This window comes from Danio rerio, chromosome 8 (assembly GCF_049306965.1).
Source record: "Danio rerio strain Tuebingen ecotype United States chromosome 8, GRCz12tu, whole genome shotgun sequence".
Taxonomy (NCBI): Eukaryota; Metazoa; Chordata; class Actinopteri; order Cypriniformes; family Danionidae; genus Danio; species Danio rerio.
This window is the reverse complement of record NC_133183.1, coordinates 36,344,787-36,358,799: the sequence shown is the minus strand read 5'-3', so window position 1 is coordinate 36,358,799 and position 14,013 is coordinate 36,344,787. Positions and strand designations below refer to the sequence as shown.

Genomic DNA, 14,013 nt, shown 5'->3' with positions numbered 1-14,013 from the left:
GAAATTTTCCATATATTTACCGGTATCACTGTGTGAAAGGGGCTGTTGTTTTAATAGTTTGCAGAGTATTTAATAAATGTAGCGCATTTCTTCAGTTGTTTATTGTGTTGTGACATTGCAGTGCGTTTCTTCTGTTGTTTGTGTTGTGACAAACCGCAGCGTATTTCTTCAGTGCGATTCCCTACTTGATGTTCTTTTGTCAATCGTTCCCCTGTTTCTGCTCCCCACACTTTCCTGACTTTAATCTCAACTGTACAATGTAGCATGAAAAAACAATATAAAGACACAAAAGACATCCTCATGTCCTTCCATGCCTGAACAGAGAAGCAAAAACATAAGACGAATACAGTTAATGTGGTATATAGTCCACAGTATAAGCAGAAAGCATGGCATGTCATCCAGTGCTGCTATTAGCATTACATTACTATATTGGGTCAGTCATCAATGGCCACATCTTTATGACTGTTTTCGATCTCTGCCTTCAGAGGTCATTAGCAGTTTTCCCTCTTGAAAGGACAAAGGCATGAGCTCCAGTGCTTCAGTTCTTCTCATGCTAACAGCAAATGACATGTTTCCAATGACTGAACCGATAATCCCTTCTGTTTGTTTTCTGCTTGCCACTTAACAAGTTTTATTAAACAAATGAGGTTGTAATATTTCCGCTGACATTTTTTATCATTGCAATCATGTGACATTTTGTAATTAGCTTTTGTTTAAGAGGCTGAGATGTTCAGATATTACACTTGAGAGTCAAAAAGGCTTCTTTTCAGATGGTTGTTTAAGCTTTTGTTTTTTCCGCCTTTTTGCTTTTCAAATCTGTAACTGACAAAGCATCTCATTACTGTTTTTTTGAGGCTTCAAAGCTCTTTCAACAGCTAGAATTTCTTAAAATATCTGTACATATTTTCAAAATGTTAATGAGGTTTTTCTCTTTGTTTTTTTTTTTTAAATGAATTGTACATGCGTTTAATTGTATCAGCTCTACTGAGGATACTACAGAGATACTGAATTTATGATTTATCGAAATATTTTTTTCTTAATTCTTGCCTGGGTTTATGCATAAACAAAAATACATTAGAAGACAGCATTATTAGCCCCCCTGTTTATATATTTCCCCATTTTCTTTTTAACGGAGAAGTTTTTTTACGCAACTGATGCACTTCCAGCCGCAACCCATCTCTGGGAAACATCCAAACACACATTCACACACACACACACTCATAAACTACGGACAATTTAGACTACCCAATTCACCTGTACCGCATGTCTTTGGACTGTAGAGGAAACCCACGCAAAAGCAGGGAGAACATGCAAACTCCACACAGAAACACCAATTGAGCCGAGGCTCAAACCAGTGACCCAGTGACCTTCTTACTGTGAGGCAGCACTACCTACTGTGCCACTGCTTTGCCCATTTGTTTTTACTTTACAATTAAAATGTTATTTATCTTATAATAAAAAACTAGTTTTGTTGTATTTTGATAAATGACTTGAGAAGCGACTTATAATAAATGTAATTTTTACGTTTACATTTATTACGTAAATTAATGTAAGATAAAGAAAACAAATATACAGTATACAGTAAACAAAATTCTATGAATCTTAAAACATTTGAATAGAACTTCTAAAAGACAAATGGAATAATGTGGAATACCTGGATATAACTCGAATACAGTATAAAGAGACAAAAAAGTTGCTAACTTTTAATTAATCTTAAGAATAAAATAATAAAATATCTTTACATATTTGTCAAATTATATCTCTAGTTTCCATAAGGAGCGATGTTTACTCCTTTAATCCGTCTTCATGAGGAGGACGAGTGGCTCTGGAGGACGAATGCGGGGTCCGGGCTCTTCTGTGCTGTTGGGGATGAATGGTTTAGAGACGCTGGTGTTCCCCCTTCTCCAAAACAGCTGTCCTCCTCAGTCAACATTCATCTTCTCTGATCTGTCCCGACCTTTCAGAGCTTTCTCTTCTGACAGCTTCCAGAGACACGCAGTCAAACTTCACTGCCAGCCAATATCACATTGACTTACCGTACAGTCAGCCTGCTGGACAGAGAACACTCGGACATGATCTGAGCTAACACATCCACACTCAAAAATAAGACTTTGAACCAAATAAATAAATAAGTTTGCACATAAATACTTTCTGCATTTTTCCTAACATTAACAAGTAATATTGTTTGATACTACTTTGGTCACTGTAATGTACACTTCAGAGTGCATTGAGTAAAACTAAACACTTTTACAATGATATTCTTTTGTTATTTTACCTTTGTTGACAGTAGCTAGACAGAGTTGAAGTTGGAGGAGCTGGAAATTTTTAACGATTTGGGATTTAAACTTGGGACATCCGAAGCACACAGGGATGTCCAAACTCGGTCTTGGAGGGCCGGTGTCCTGTAAAGTTTCGTTTGAACCCCAATCAGACACACCTGGGCTAGATAATCAAGCTCTTACTAGGCCAGGGGTGTCCAAACTCTGTCCTGGAGGGCCAGTGTCCTGCTGAGTTTAGCTCCAACTTGCTTCAACACACCTGCCCAGAAGTTTCTAGTAACAGCTTGATGAGCTGATTCAGGAGTGTTTGATTAGGGTTGAAGCTAAACTCTCTAGCACACTGGCTCTCCAGGACCAAGTTTGGACACCCATGCACTAACAACTAAAGCAGTGATCCCTAACCCTTTTATCACCGTAGACCAGTCAACGCTTGATAATTTTACTACAGCCCAGGAGATAAATATATGTAGATTGCTAGGTGGCCATAAACCGTTTTCTCAGAGGATGACAAGCTGACAAAACATTGCTGCAACTCTGATCTGAAGTTTTATTTATGGAGAAAATTAAAAAGCACTGCAGTGTCTTTCTGAGATAATTATTTATTCATTCATTTTGTTTTCGGCTTAGACCCTTTAATAATCAGGGATCACCACAGTGGAATGAACTGCCCACTTTCCAACATATGTTTTATGCAGTTAATGCCCTTCCAGCCGCAACCCATCACCAGGAAACACCCATACACTCTTGCATTCACAGCAGCCAATTTAGTTGATTTAATTCACCTATAGCGCATGTCTTTGGACTGTGGGGCAATCGTGTTACCTACTGCACCACCGTCACGGGCCAAATATAATTAGTCTACCTAAATGTGTATATTCCATACAAAATATGACGCTGATCAGTTAGTTCTTGTCACATGACTCCTGGTGCGCTCACATTATTCTAAAGGTGTTTTCAACTGAGTGCGCCTGGAAGCCACGCACCTCCATTGGAAATAACAAACTTGCACATGGAAAACACAGGATATTTAAATGGCTGCCATCAATTACGATCTCCAGCATTTCAACTTATTCTTGCACATGCTGGATGCTGGATCTGCACTAGTGCATTGGTACTGATGATTTTTTAGATAGTGTTTGTTGTTGTTGAGATAAAGCATGCCCTAGGTTAAAAAACAAACAAACAATAATTTAAAGCTATTAGAGAAAAGACAAACAAACAAATGAGCAGTCTTTTTGTTGTGGCTAGTAGTACTATATAAATGTATTATACAGTGAAAATTGTTAGCCCTTCTGTTAAGTTTGAATTTTACAAATATTTAAGAACAAATATTTCTATATGTGTGTGAAGAATTACATACTTTTACTTGGTTGTTGTCTTGCAGCCTTAACAATAATGAAACTTTAAAATAAAGTAGACTTAATAAACCAGACAAATTTTAAACAAATATAACCTTTCCTTGTCAAGTAATACCAGAGGTAACGTTAACCGAATATTTTCCGTCATTGACAGATTTTTTTCAGTAGTTACGGAAAAATCTGAAGGTGATCTGTCATTTTGACAGATTATGCTGAGGGTTTATTATTTATGTTTATTTATTTTGTCCTTTGTTTGATTGTTTTTGTTATAGGATATGTATGCTGTTTGCATTTTATTCAAAGGTAAGACGCAGTGTCTACACTTTGTGTTTACGTTATAGCCTGCGTTTGCTGTTATATCAACTCAAATTGTTGTAATACCATGTATCAAGTACCAATGTAATACCAAAAGGTTTTATATGAAGACTGAGTAGCCTATATGCTCGTCGTGCAAGTTCATTATTAAAATATGAATGAAAAAAGCGATCAGAAAGTCTGCAAATTAAATAACGATCAATAATAGGTTATTGCGTAAATTTACAACCCTCTCCGTCAAAATGACCGGCAATGAGAAAGTCTAACGCGACCTCTGAGTAATACACAAACATGTTTAAAACATGTTATGTTTTCAAATTGTTTATCATATTTATATATTGCCCTCTATACATTATGCTGATGATTTATGTCAGTGTGTTTAAATTATATAAAATCATGAACAGTAATATTCATTTATAAATGATGACAGATTTATCATTTCTGAGTCAAACTATCAGTTTATTTTATTTTTATTTTGGGATTGTGTTTAATTGAGATATTTTAATGTATTGGTTTGACTTTTTCTGTTATTTCTGTACATAACCTTTCAGGACAAAACCACCAAAAACTTGAAAATGAGACTGACATCTTTTGTACACAAATGATCAAATATTTTTATCCCTCAGAATGATAAATGCCACATTCCCCCATATTTGCTAAAAAAATACAAGCTGGCAGTAATTGAATGGTGGAGATGCAGTGCAGGTACTGCCGCTTGTTGACTGCTCACTGTCCACTCAAATGTTCATCTATCATGCAGGAGCAAACTGCGGAAATGCATAATATTTTTAAAATGTTGATTAGTGAACCTCGTGCCGCAGTTTATCAAGGTAATACATCACCAGTGATGAGATATTAATCTCTGGATGAGCCATAACCGTTTCTTCCCCTCTGACAGGTCTAGAGCTCACAGGACTTTAATATGACAACGCAGCTCCGAGAGCCATCTCGGAAAATTAATTAAAAACCGAATCAAACCTGGTAGAAAACACAACCAACAGTTAATGAGGACTCCATGCCATGAATCAGCCAGCCACCGCAACAGGAGCTTTATATCCGCAGCCACACTTTTAGATGTGCAGTGATGTATTAGACCTGCGTGTCATGTGCAGACTTGCTTCATGCGGTTGTAATGTATTGATAATGCCAATATAAAATTAGTTTTCAAGGGTGCCAATCATTTTGGCCACCATGACTGCACATACTGTATGTATATATATATATATATACTCACCGGCCACTTTATTAGGTACACCTTACTAGTACCCCCTTTTGCCTACAGAACTGCTTTAATCATTTTTGGCATAGATTGGTGTGCTAAAAAAAATATCCCCTACACCATTACACCACAAAGCAGGTTGGATCTATGCTTTCATGTTGTTGACGTCAAATTCTGACCCTATCATCGAAATGTCACAGCAAAGATAATGTTATCTTTTCATCATCATTAATATAAGTATTAATACGATTATCATTATTAAGGTTGCAGTAGTTGTTGTTGTAGTAGTAGTAGTAGTAGTAGTAGTAGTAGTAGTAGTAGTAGTTGTAGTAGTAGTTGTAGTAGTAGTATCGATTGTAATTGTATTTTGAAGTAGTACAGTAGTTCCTGTAGTAGTCAATGTCGTTGATATAGTGGTAGCAGAAGTAGTAAAGGTGTTGGTGTAGCAGTAGTAATCGTTGTCGTCGTTGTTGGTGTAGTAGTAGTAGTCATTGTAATAGTATCGATTGTAATTGTGATTATTGAAGTATTAGTTCCTGTAGTAGTTGATGAAGTTGATATAGTGGTAGCAGAAGTAATAAAGGTGTCGTTGTAGCAGTATTAGTAGTAGTCGTTGTTGGTGTTGTAGTAGTAGTCATTGTAGTAGTATCGATTGTAATTGTAATTATTGAAGTATTAGTTCCTGTAGTAGTTGATGTCGTTGGTACAGTGGTAGCAGATGTAGTAAAAGTGTCGTTGTAGCAGTAGTAATCGTTGTTGGTGTAGTAGTTCCAGTAGTAGATGTCTTTGATGTAGATGTAGTAGTAGCAGTGATTGCGGTAGTAGTAGTAGTAGTAGTAGTAGACGTTGTATTAGTTGTAGCAGATGCTGTAGTAGTATCAGTAGTGGTAGTCATGGTTTTGGTAATAGCAGTAGTAGACATTATAGTAGTAGTTGTGGTTGTGACTGTAGTAGCAGCGATAGTAGTTGTAATATAAGTAACTTTCTGTAGTAGTAGTTGGTGTAGTACTTGTGATTTATTATCATTGTCAGTTATTATTACTGTTGTCCTTTCTTTCTTTTTACTGTCATTATTACTATCATACATTACTAAGCATTGTTGTTACTCCCTAACTCTGACTGGTTTCTTTCTATCTGTTTTACTTATATCTGCGATACTTGCGTCATTTATTGGCTGATATTGTTCCTAATGTATGTAATCTGACCTCTCCACCAAGTTACCTTTACATGGACACACACACAGACACACGCGCACACACACACACACACACACACACACACACACACACACACACACACACACACACACACACACACACACACACACACACACACACACACACACACACACACACACACCTAACAGTACCTGACTATATTGTTTTTGTTTTGTTTTTTGTTGTTATTTTGTTATGGATTTTTGTTTATGTTTTTTTTGTATTTGTATGATCCCAATTTATGTACCTTTTTGCATATTCGAATAATAAAAAAAAAATGTCGCAGCAGAAATCGAGACTCATTAGACCAGGCAACGTTTTTCCAATCTTCTATTGACCAATCAAAGCCTGTGTGAATTGTAGCCTCAGTTTCCTATTCTTAGCTGACAGGAGTGGCACCCGGTGTAGTCTTCTGCTGCTGTTGCCCATCCCCTTCAACGTTCGATGTGTTGATGTGTTCAGAGATGCTCTTTTGCACACCTCGGTTGTAACGGGTGGTTGTTTGAGTTACTGTTGCCTTTCTATTAGCTCGAACCTGTCTGGCCATTCTTCTCTGACCTCTGGCATCAACAAGGTATTTGCGCTTACAGAACTGCTGCTCACTGGATATTTTCTGATCATTCTCTGTAAAGCCTAGAGATGGTTGTGCGTGAAAATTCCAGTGGATCAATAGTTTCTGAAATACTGAAATATACAGTGGTACTGTACAACAGGAATTCCAAAGTGCTTGCATTTTGTCAGTTTTTTTTTATTATCTTGAACAAGCAGAAGTGTTTTGTCACAATCATCTACAGAAATGAAATGCTACTTGTGATGCAAATCTGCTAAATAAAACATTTATAAAACTAAATATAACTTTTTTTAATAAGACTGCTTATACAATTTTCATAGTTTGAGCCCAACCCTCTCCTAGCAACAGAATAACAGTCATTGTGCATATATTTAATAAGCTTCAAAACTGAAATCTCTTTTAAGGAAAATGCCAGCACTACCTGGAGGTCCATTCATAGCAGCGGTTGCAGTGAACACTCCTGTTTAATTTTGTGCATGAGTGTAGAGAAAAGACTAGAACGGCACGAAAGGAGACAGAATCATATATTTTCATTGCTTTTCTTTGTAAACACAGTTGATGGACACGTCTGAACACTTGTGTCTTCTGCAGCACCTCGCACATGATGAGTACAGCATTTATAAGATGGCGTGTCAAGATAAAACCATTTCAGTTTACTGTACATGCTGGATTTGTTTTGTTGTCCCAAACACCTTGTGATGAGGAAGTTGCTGTTTTATATATTCATTTTTTAATTAGTTTTCTGACCTCAAAATTAAAGAAATTTTGCAATTCTCTAGCATAATCATTGTGTTTGTCTTACTGTACATCAAGACTACAGAAACTCTTCATCCTACAGGCAGATTCGTAACAGTTTGATTTGAACTTTATAATTAGACTAAGGTTGAAATAGGATTTGTTTTATGCTTCACCTTTTTATTTTTCTGCACATCAGTATTATTCTTGCTTTTACAATGTGATCGATATTAAATAATGCAGTGTATAATGTGTATAATATCTGTACTTCTGTGAAACAGAGAAGTGTACTCTTTTGTATTTGAACTGACCCTGGGAAATATGCTTAAGAAATATTTCAGAGATACTGTATTTCACAAATTATTTTTAGAGGTATCAATCATTTTGTTTACTGACTATTGGTTTAAAAAAAGTAATGAAATGAAAGTTGGGTGGAGCGGTGGGTAGCGCTGTCGCCTCACAGCAAGAAGGTTACTGTTATTTCAAAGGGTAACACGGTGGCTCAGTGGCAAGAAGGTCACTAGTTCGAGTCCTTGTGTCAGTTGGAATTTCTGTGTGGAGTTTGCATGTTCTCCCCGTGTTTGCGTGGGTTTCCTCCAGGTGGTTTTCCCCACCAGTCCAAAGACATGTGGTATAGGTGAATTGAATGAACTAAATTGTCCATAGTGTATTTGTGTGAATGAGAGTGTATGGGTGTTTCCCAGTGATGGGTTGCAGCTGGAAGGGCATCCGCTGCTTAAAACATATACTGGATAAGTTGGCGATTCATTCCGCTGTGGCCACCACAGATTAATAAAGGGACTAAGCTGAAAAGAAAATGAATGAATGAGTGAAAGGAAAGTTTCACTTCCTCCCATTTTTAGTTGTTTTATTTCATCTATAAAATGAAACATTCTTTGCTCAAGGGTATAGCAATAGTTTTACTATGAATATTTTGTATGTATAATAAATGCAACTCTGCATATCTTGTAATGCAAAATTTAAACAATGACACAAAGCAAATTTAGATTTGATGAGCCAATAAGTCTCAGTGTTTGAGCCACTAATCATGTTAATTGATCTTTGTTTTGTGGCACAGGAGCTGGGCTCAGATTGCATTAGGCGTAATGAGGATTTAATGTGGGGTCAAGAGCAGGCCGGGGTCCTACCTTGTCAGGACATTGAGGGAGACTGTGTTTGTTTACACCCCGCCAGGCTCACCGTTCCACACAACAACTGCACCAGGGGACCACAAGAGCAGGGGATGCACAGGCTAAATGTTCTCACTGATATATTCTAAAATAAAGACATTGTTTTGTATAGTTGACAAAAAATGAATGAATAAATAAATAAATAAATAAATAAAAAACAACCTAAAACTAATTCCATTTCTATTACTTAAAATTAAGAGGAAAAGTCTGTTGTAATATAATATAATATAATATAATATAATATAATATACTATAATATAATATAATATAACATAGTTTTTGTTTTATAATTTCTATAGAAGAACAGGAAACTAAGACCTGAACTAAAATCTGATTTATTTATGGAAATAATTTTTATTCCCATTTTTAAATGTTTTTATTTTATATTGTTTTTTTCATATTTTCTTTATATTTATCTTTACAGATTATTACTTTTATTTTTCGCCATTAAGGTTTGTTTTTGGTCTAAAACATTTTTCTTGTCTGTCCCTTAATTTCTCTATCTACAGCATATTAATTTTTCCCTATTTTATCTAAAATAAACAACAAAAAAACAAAACAGAACTACAATATTTCTACATACAGTGGTAATATTGTATTATAAATGTGACAAAGATAAAAGTTTTACTAAATATATAATATAAATAAAATAAAAATACAAAAGAAAACTTGATAAAAAGACAATATCATCTCAAATATATTCATGAAATAAAAAAATATAAAAAATAAAAACTTGTTTGCGTGTGTGAGCGTGTGTTAGTCTGTTGACAAAATGCCTTAAAGTCATAGTACAAGGGTGATATATTATTATAAATTTGACAAATGTGACAAAACAAACAAACAAACAAACAAACAAACAAACAAATAAGCAATAAAAATAATAATACAAAAAACTATTGAAAAAAAAAGTAACTGTTAATAAAAATCCAATGTCATTCCAAACATATTTATGACTTTAGAAAAATAAACAAAATCTTGTGTGTGTGTGTTTGTCTGTTGACAAAACTCCTGAGGTCATGCCACGCTTTTCATGACAAAGGACATGGTGAACCCGACTCTCCCGTCTGCCGAACAATCCCAGCCCTGTCTGTCTTTCCTCTGCAGATCAGGCCACACAAAAGACCAGATTCAGCTGTTTATGAACCCTCTGCCTCTCTATTCATCTCGCGCTGCCATTATTCCAAGGTCACGCCAAAGAGCTGGATTTAGAAAGCCCTAACTGAAGTCCAATTAGATTCACAGTCCTTTCCACGCAGACCAACACTAGCAGGGAAATCTCGGTTTTGGACAGATGACCTCTATCTAAGAGATACCAGATATGTAGTGGTCCAGGATGCATTGAAATGAAATGAAACTTACACAATAAAAGAGAAGATCAGATTAGTCACTCCTTTCATGCTGTTTTTGTTTTTCCTTTAGACTGCAAGTGCATTCAGAAATGAATTAGATATATTTTTATATCCTCCGAAAAGAGACCTGAAGGGGAAAAAAAAACAAGTGATATCATGCTTCAGGTATTAATGAGAATTTCATCTTGAAAACCCTTGATGGAAAGATGTTTGAAATATATAATAAAGTTGTCATACGATGAAGGGGAAAAACTCAGGGCAATGTTTACCCTTTTAGAAACGGGTCCTAAAATGTCAGGAGAGCCTTTGCCATCTAACACTAACAGAGAAAAGGCCTCGCTCCTCAAGGGCATTTTCAACAAAGCATGGTGAAAGCACCTCTTTTATCAAATATAAGAGTAAAGGCAGTCAGTTATAAGGTGAAACTAAATCAAATATATTTTTTATGCACATACACACAGGGTAGATCAAAACAACTACAAGTAGCAGCTGTTTTAAAAGCATATTTCATGAGTGACTGTTGGTGGAATGAGTAGAGAAAAATCATACTCAAGTAAAAATATCTAATATGAAGTACAAGTAGAGTAAAAACATCAGCACTACATACTACTCAAAGTAAGAGTAAAAAGTTACCCTTCTAAAAGAGTTGGGTGTAGTGAGTATAACGCAGTGAAAATCATTCAACCTTGCAAACCCTGCAAGTGAACAATATGGCTTACATCAGCACCATTTTACTTTGAAGGAGTTGAAGTATAAGTTAAATTATATGCTATTCACGTGAATAGTAATACATTTAAATGTGAGGTTAATTTGTTGTGAGAACATATCGTTATCATAGAATTATAAGGTTCTATCTGACGTTTTTGTTTTCATTTTTGTTGACATTTTGTTATTCACATTCTTATTAAATGACAACTTATTTACATTATAGGATGTCCTTTTATAGGTTGTTTAAAAATAAGACTTTTTATTTAAAAAAACAAATGTTACACACATACTGCTTGCTATGGAATGCAAAAACTTTAAAACTCAATATCTCAAAATGATTCAGAGCGCAGATAGAACCTTATACAGTAATTCCAAGGTGACGATATTACAGTATTTTCAACATGATTTCACGATTTAGTGGCTAATTTGTACAATTTAATATGATTTGCTCATCCCCAGTGACAATTGAGTTTAGCGGTAAGGTTTGGTGCTTGGTCCTTTTTTTTTAATCTGTACATTTTTTGTATGACTGAACTCAAATGAAATGAATGAATTTGTACTAATTAGCCACTAAACTGATAAAATGTAAAATAGTCATGTTTCTTTGTGAGATCAGGCTGGTTTTATATGTACGTATAATAAGCCGAAAGAAAGCATGGTGATGCAAAATCTGTGTAACCTAAGAGGCAAAACTATAGCTGCGATTATATGTTAATGGTTCTGCACTTTGATTTCTGAGTAACAAATTGTGGGGACGCAAACCAAGCTTGTGCAAGTTGCGCATATATTTGAAAACGTAACATTCTGTAGGGCATTTAATTGCTGTTTATGGCCATTTGGCAATTTTAGTCACAACATCCTTCATTTTATTAGTTACATGCAGTCTAAACAGCCTCTTCCTCATTCTGTGTAACGTTCTTACATCTTGGACACATTAGAGACCTTTATGAGATATGTAAACAATAACAATGGTCCTAATGTATTTCCTGTTTTAGATTTTTAATATCTATAGCGTCTAAAAATTCAGAAAGCTCCACAAATTGGAACATTTTGTTTAAAGACAGCTGTGTTAACATTAGTTGTGACTGAAGGCTCGTGCAGACTGCTTTTTGCTCGCATTTTCCATCAAAGTTCAACGCCTCGTGACAAAATAAAGGGCGCCAATGTGATTGTGCACACCAGCATTCAAAACGCCAGACGTAAAAGCGTCATGTTTAAAGAAACGCCTCATGCTCATTATTTAGTTTTGACGCGCCACGTTAAAACCTTTTCCACCAATCAGATCATGGCATTTTTGTTCACATGCACGGAGCTGCTGAAGTTAACAGCACTTGGAGGCGCTCAATGAATGCGAGCGCACATTGAATAAGACGCCCTGAAGCGATATGAACATGGAGCTGCTTATTGCAATGGTGAACAATAGTCATTTCTTCGTTGCTAGAGCTGGAGCTCCTACTTAACCCATCTGGGTTTAAATACGGAAAGACGTCTTGAAAAACGCTGACGATAAACGCAAACAAAAAGCGTCCCGGTGTGTATGAACCTTGAATCACCTCTTATTACAGTTCTGAAATAGTTAGATGACAATCAAGAACTGTTCATGAAACAATGATATTGCTATATTGAAATGGTCTATACATTTTTTTGTTTGCTGCATTTATAAAGCGACTTGCGATCAGTCTGTCCTTGTCCTTGCTTGAATTGACTAGAATGACAAGACTCATTGTTCTGCTTAAACAATCACCATATACAAGAAAAACAAAACATATGAAGTAGAGATTTAAGCCTAAAGGAAAACTCCGTAATAAAATGATGTGGTAGAATGAAAGTATTTATATTTAATAAAAAAAGTCTACTTACTGTATTTGTAAAACAGTATTGTAATACATCCAGTAAAGCCATTAAATTACAGAGAAGCTACAAAAGGACTTGCATGTATTTATGCATTATTACTGCAGATAATTAAAAAAAAGCACATTGAAAGCATTACTTTTTTACACTTACAGGGTGAACCTAAATGCATTTTGCCTTTAAGCCTAAGCATAAGACACAATCTTAACACAGCTCCCCTTTTCCTTGGTTTTGCAGCAAGTGATCGAGTAAAGCCAATTCTAATGTTTACTCATTAACTCAGAGGACAGACGGCAGACAGGGACTTGCAGCTCCAAAGGGGACAGATCCTCTAACTGTGTCTCCTTGATAAGTTTGCATTTCAAAAGACCTTGGTCTAATCCATTAGGGGGGCTAGGAAAACAAGATGTTCCTCTCCAGTTTGGCTAATTAGCTTTTTTCTCCCCCCGCCCCGCACCTCCTCGTCAGAGCAGTCCATATTCTTAAAGTGCTGTTGGGATCCAGATGTGTAACTAGGCTAATGACTGACTGACTAACAAAGAAAAATGGATGCATGTTTCTTGAGCAGCGATGGAAGTCTCTGGTAGTCGGTGCCCATTTTAGGCTCACAGAGTTAATCACTCTGAGCCGCTCTGCCAAATGCATCTTTACATCCATTTAGTGACATTTAGGTCTGGTAAGTCAGACAGATGTTTGTTTTAGTGGTGATGTGGTAAGTATTGGACAACACTTTGTCTAGGCCAGATTTTGACTCAGTGTAATCGGTTTAAAGGGGTCATTTGTAAACGATTTAGAGAAAGAAAGATATCCAACATGCCATTAGAAAGTCAAGCAACATAAATACCTTTTTTTTTATATCAATGACACTAGATGATTTTGCTGCAAGTAAAATCGTGATCACACTGCACTTTTTACCCCGTAGACTTCCATTTATATGAATTTGGCTGACCAGAAACACAAGCTCGTGCAACAAGTCACACAGTTTGCTGCATTGGAAAGTTCAAGCTAGGGGGAACTCTGATCTGCGAAATCGCATCATGTGATTGTGTGAGACCAATCCAAAATCAAAACATGACCTCTCTGTACAAACCCAGCTGGCACACAACATCATAAGACATTATTAATATTAGGGTAGATTTAGGTCATGACTTCAGATAACTAAAAATTAAATGTCTAGCCAGCGTGTAAAGACAACATTATTTTGACTTCCAATAACGACAT

General features: G+C 35.9%; 1 long non-coding RNA gene across 4 annotated transcripts in view; it reads left to right on the top strand.

Annotated features, from left to right (window-relative positions):
- The window catches only part of LOC103911527 (uncharacterized), a 49,523-nt gene that overhangs the window by 21,237 nt on the left and 14,273 nt on the right, over positions 1-14,013 (top strand). The window contains exon 6 of one of the 4 annotated variants that reach the window (XR_012384466.1): positions 1,767-2,257. The exons of 1 other annotated variant lie outside the window; for it this stretch is intronic. This is a non-coding gene — a long non-coding RNA (uncharacterized lncRNA). Of the gene's footprint in view, positions 1-1,766; positions 2,258-14,013 lie in introns of those variants that run through there. 2 more of the 4 variants (XR_012384467.1, XR_012384468.1) reach the window with 2 other exon arrangements.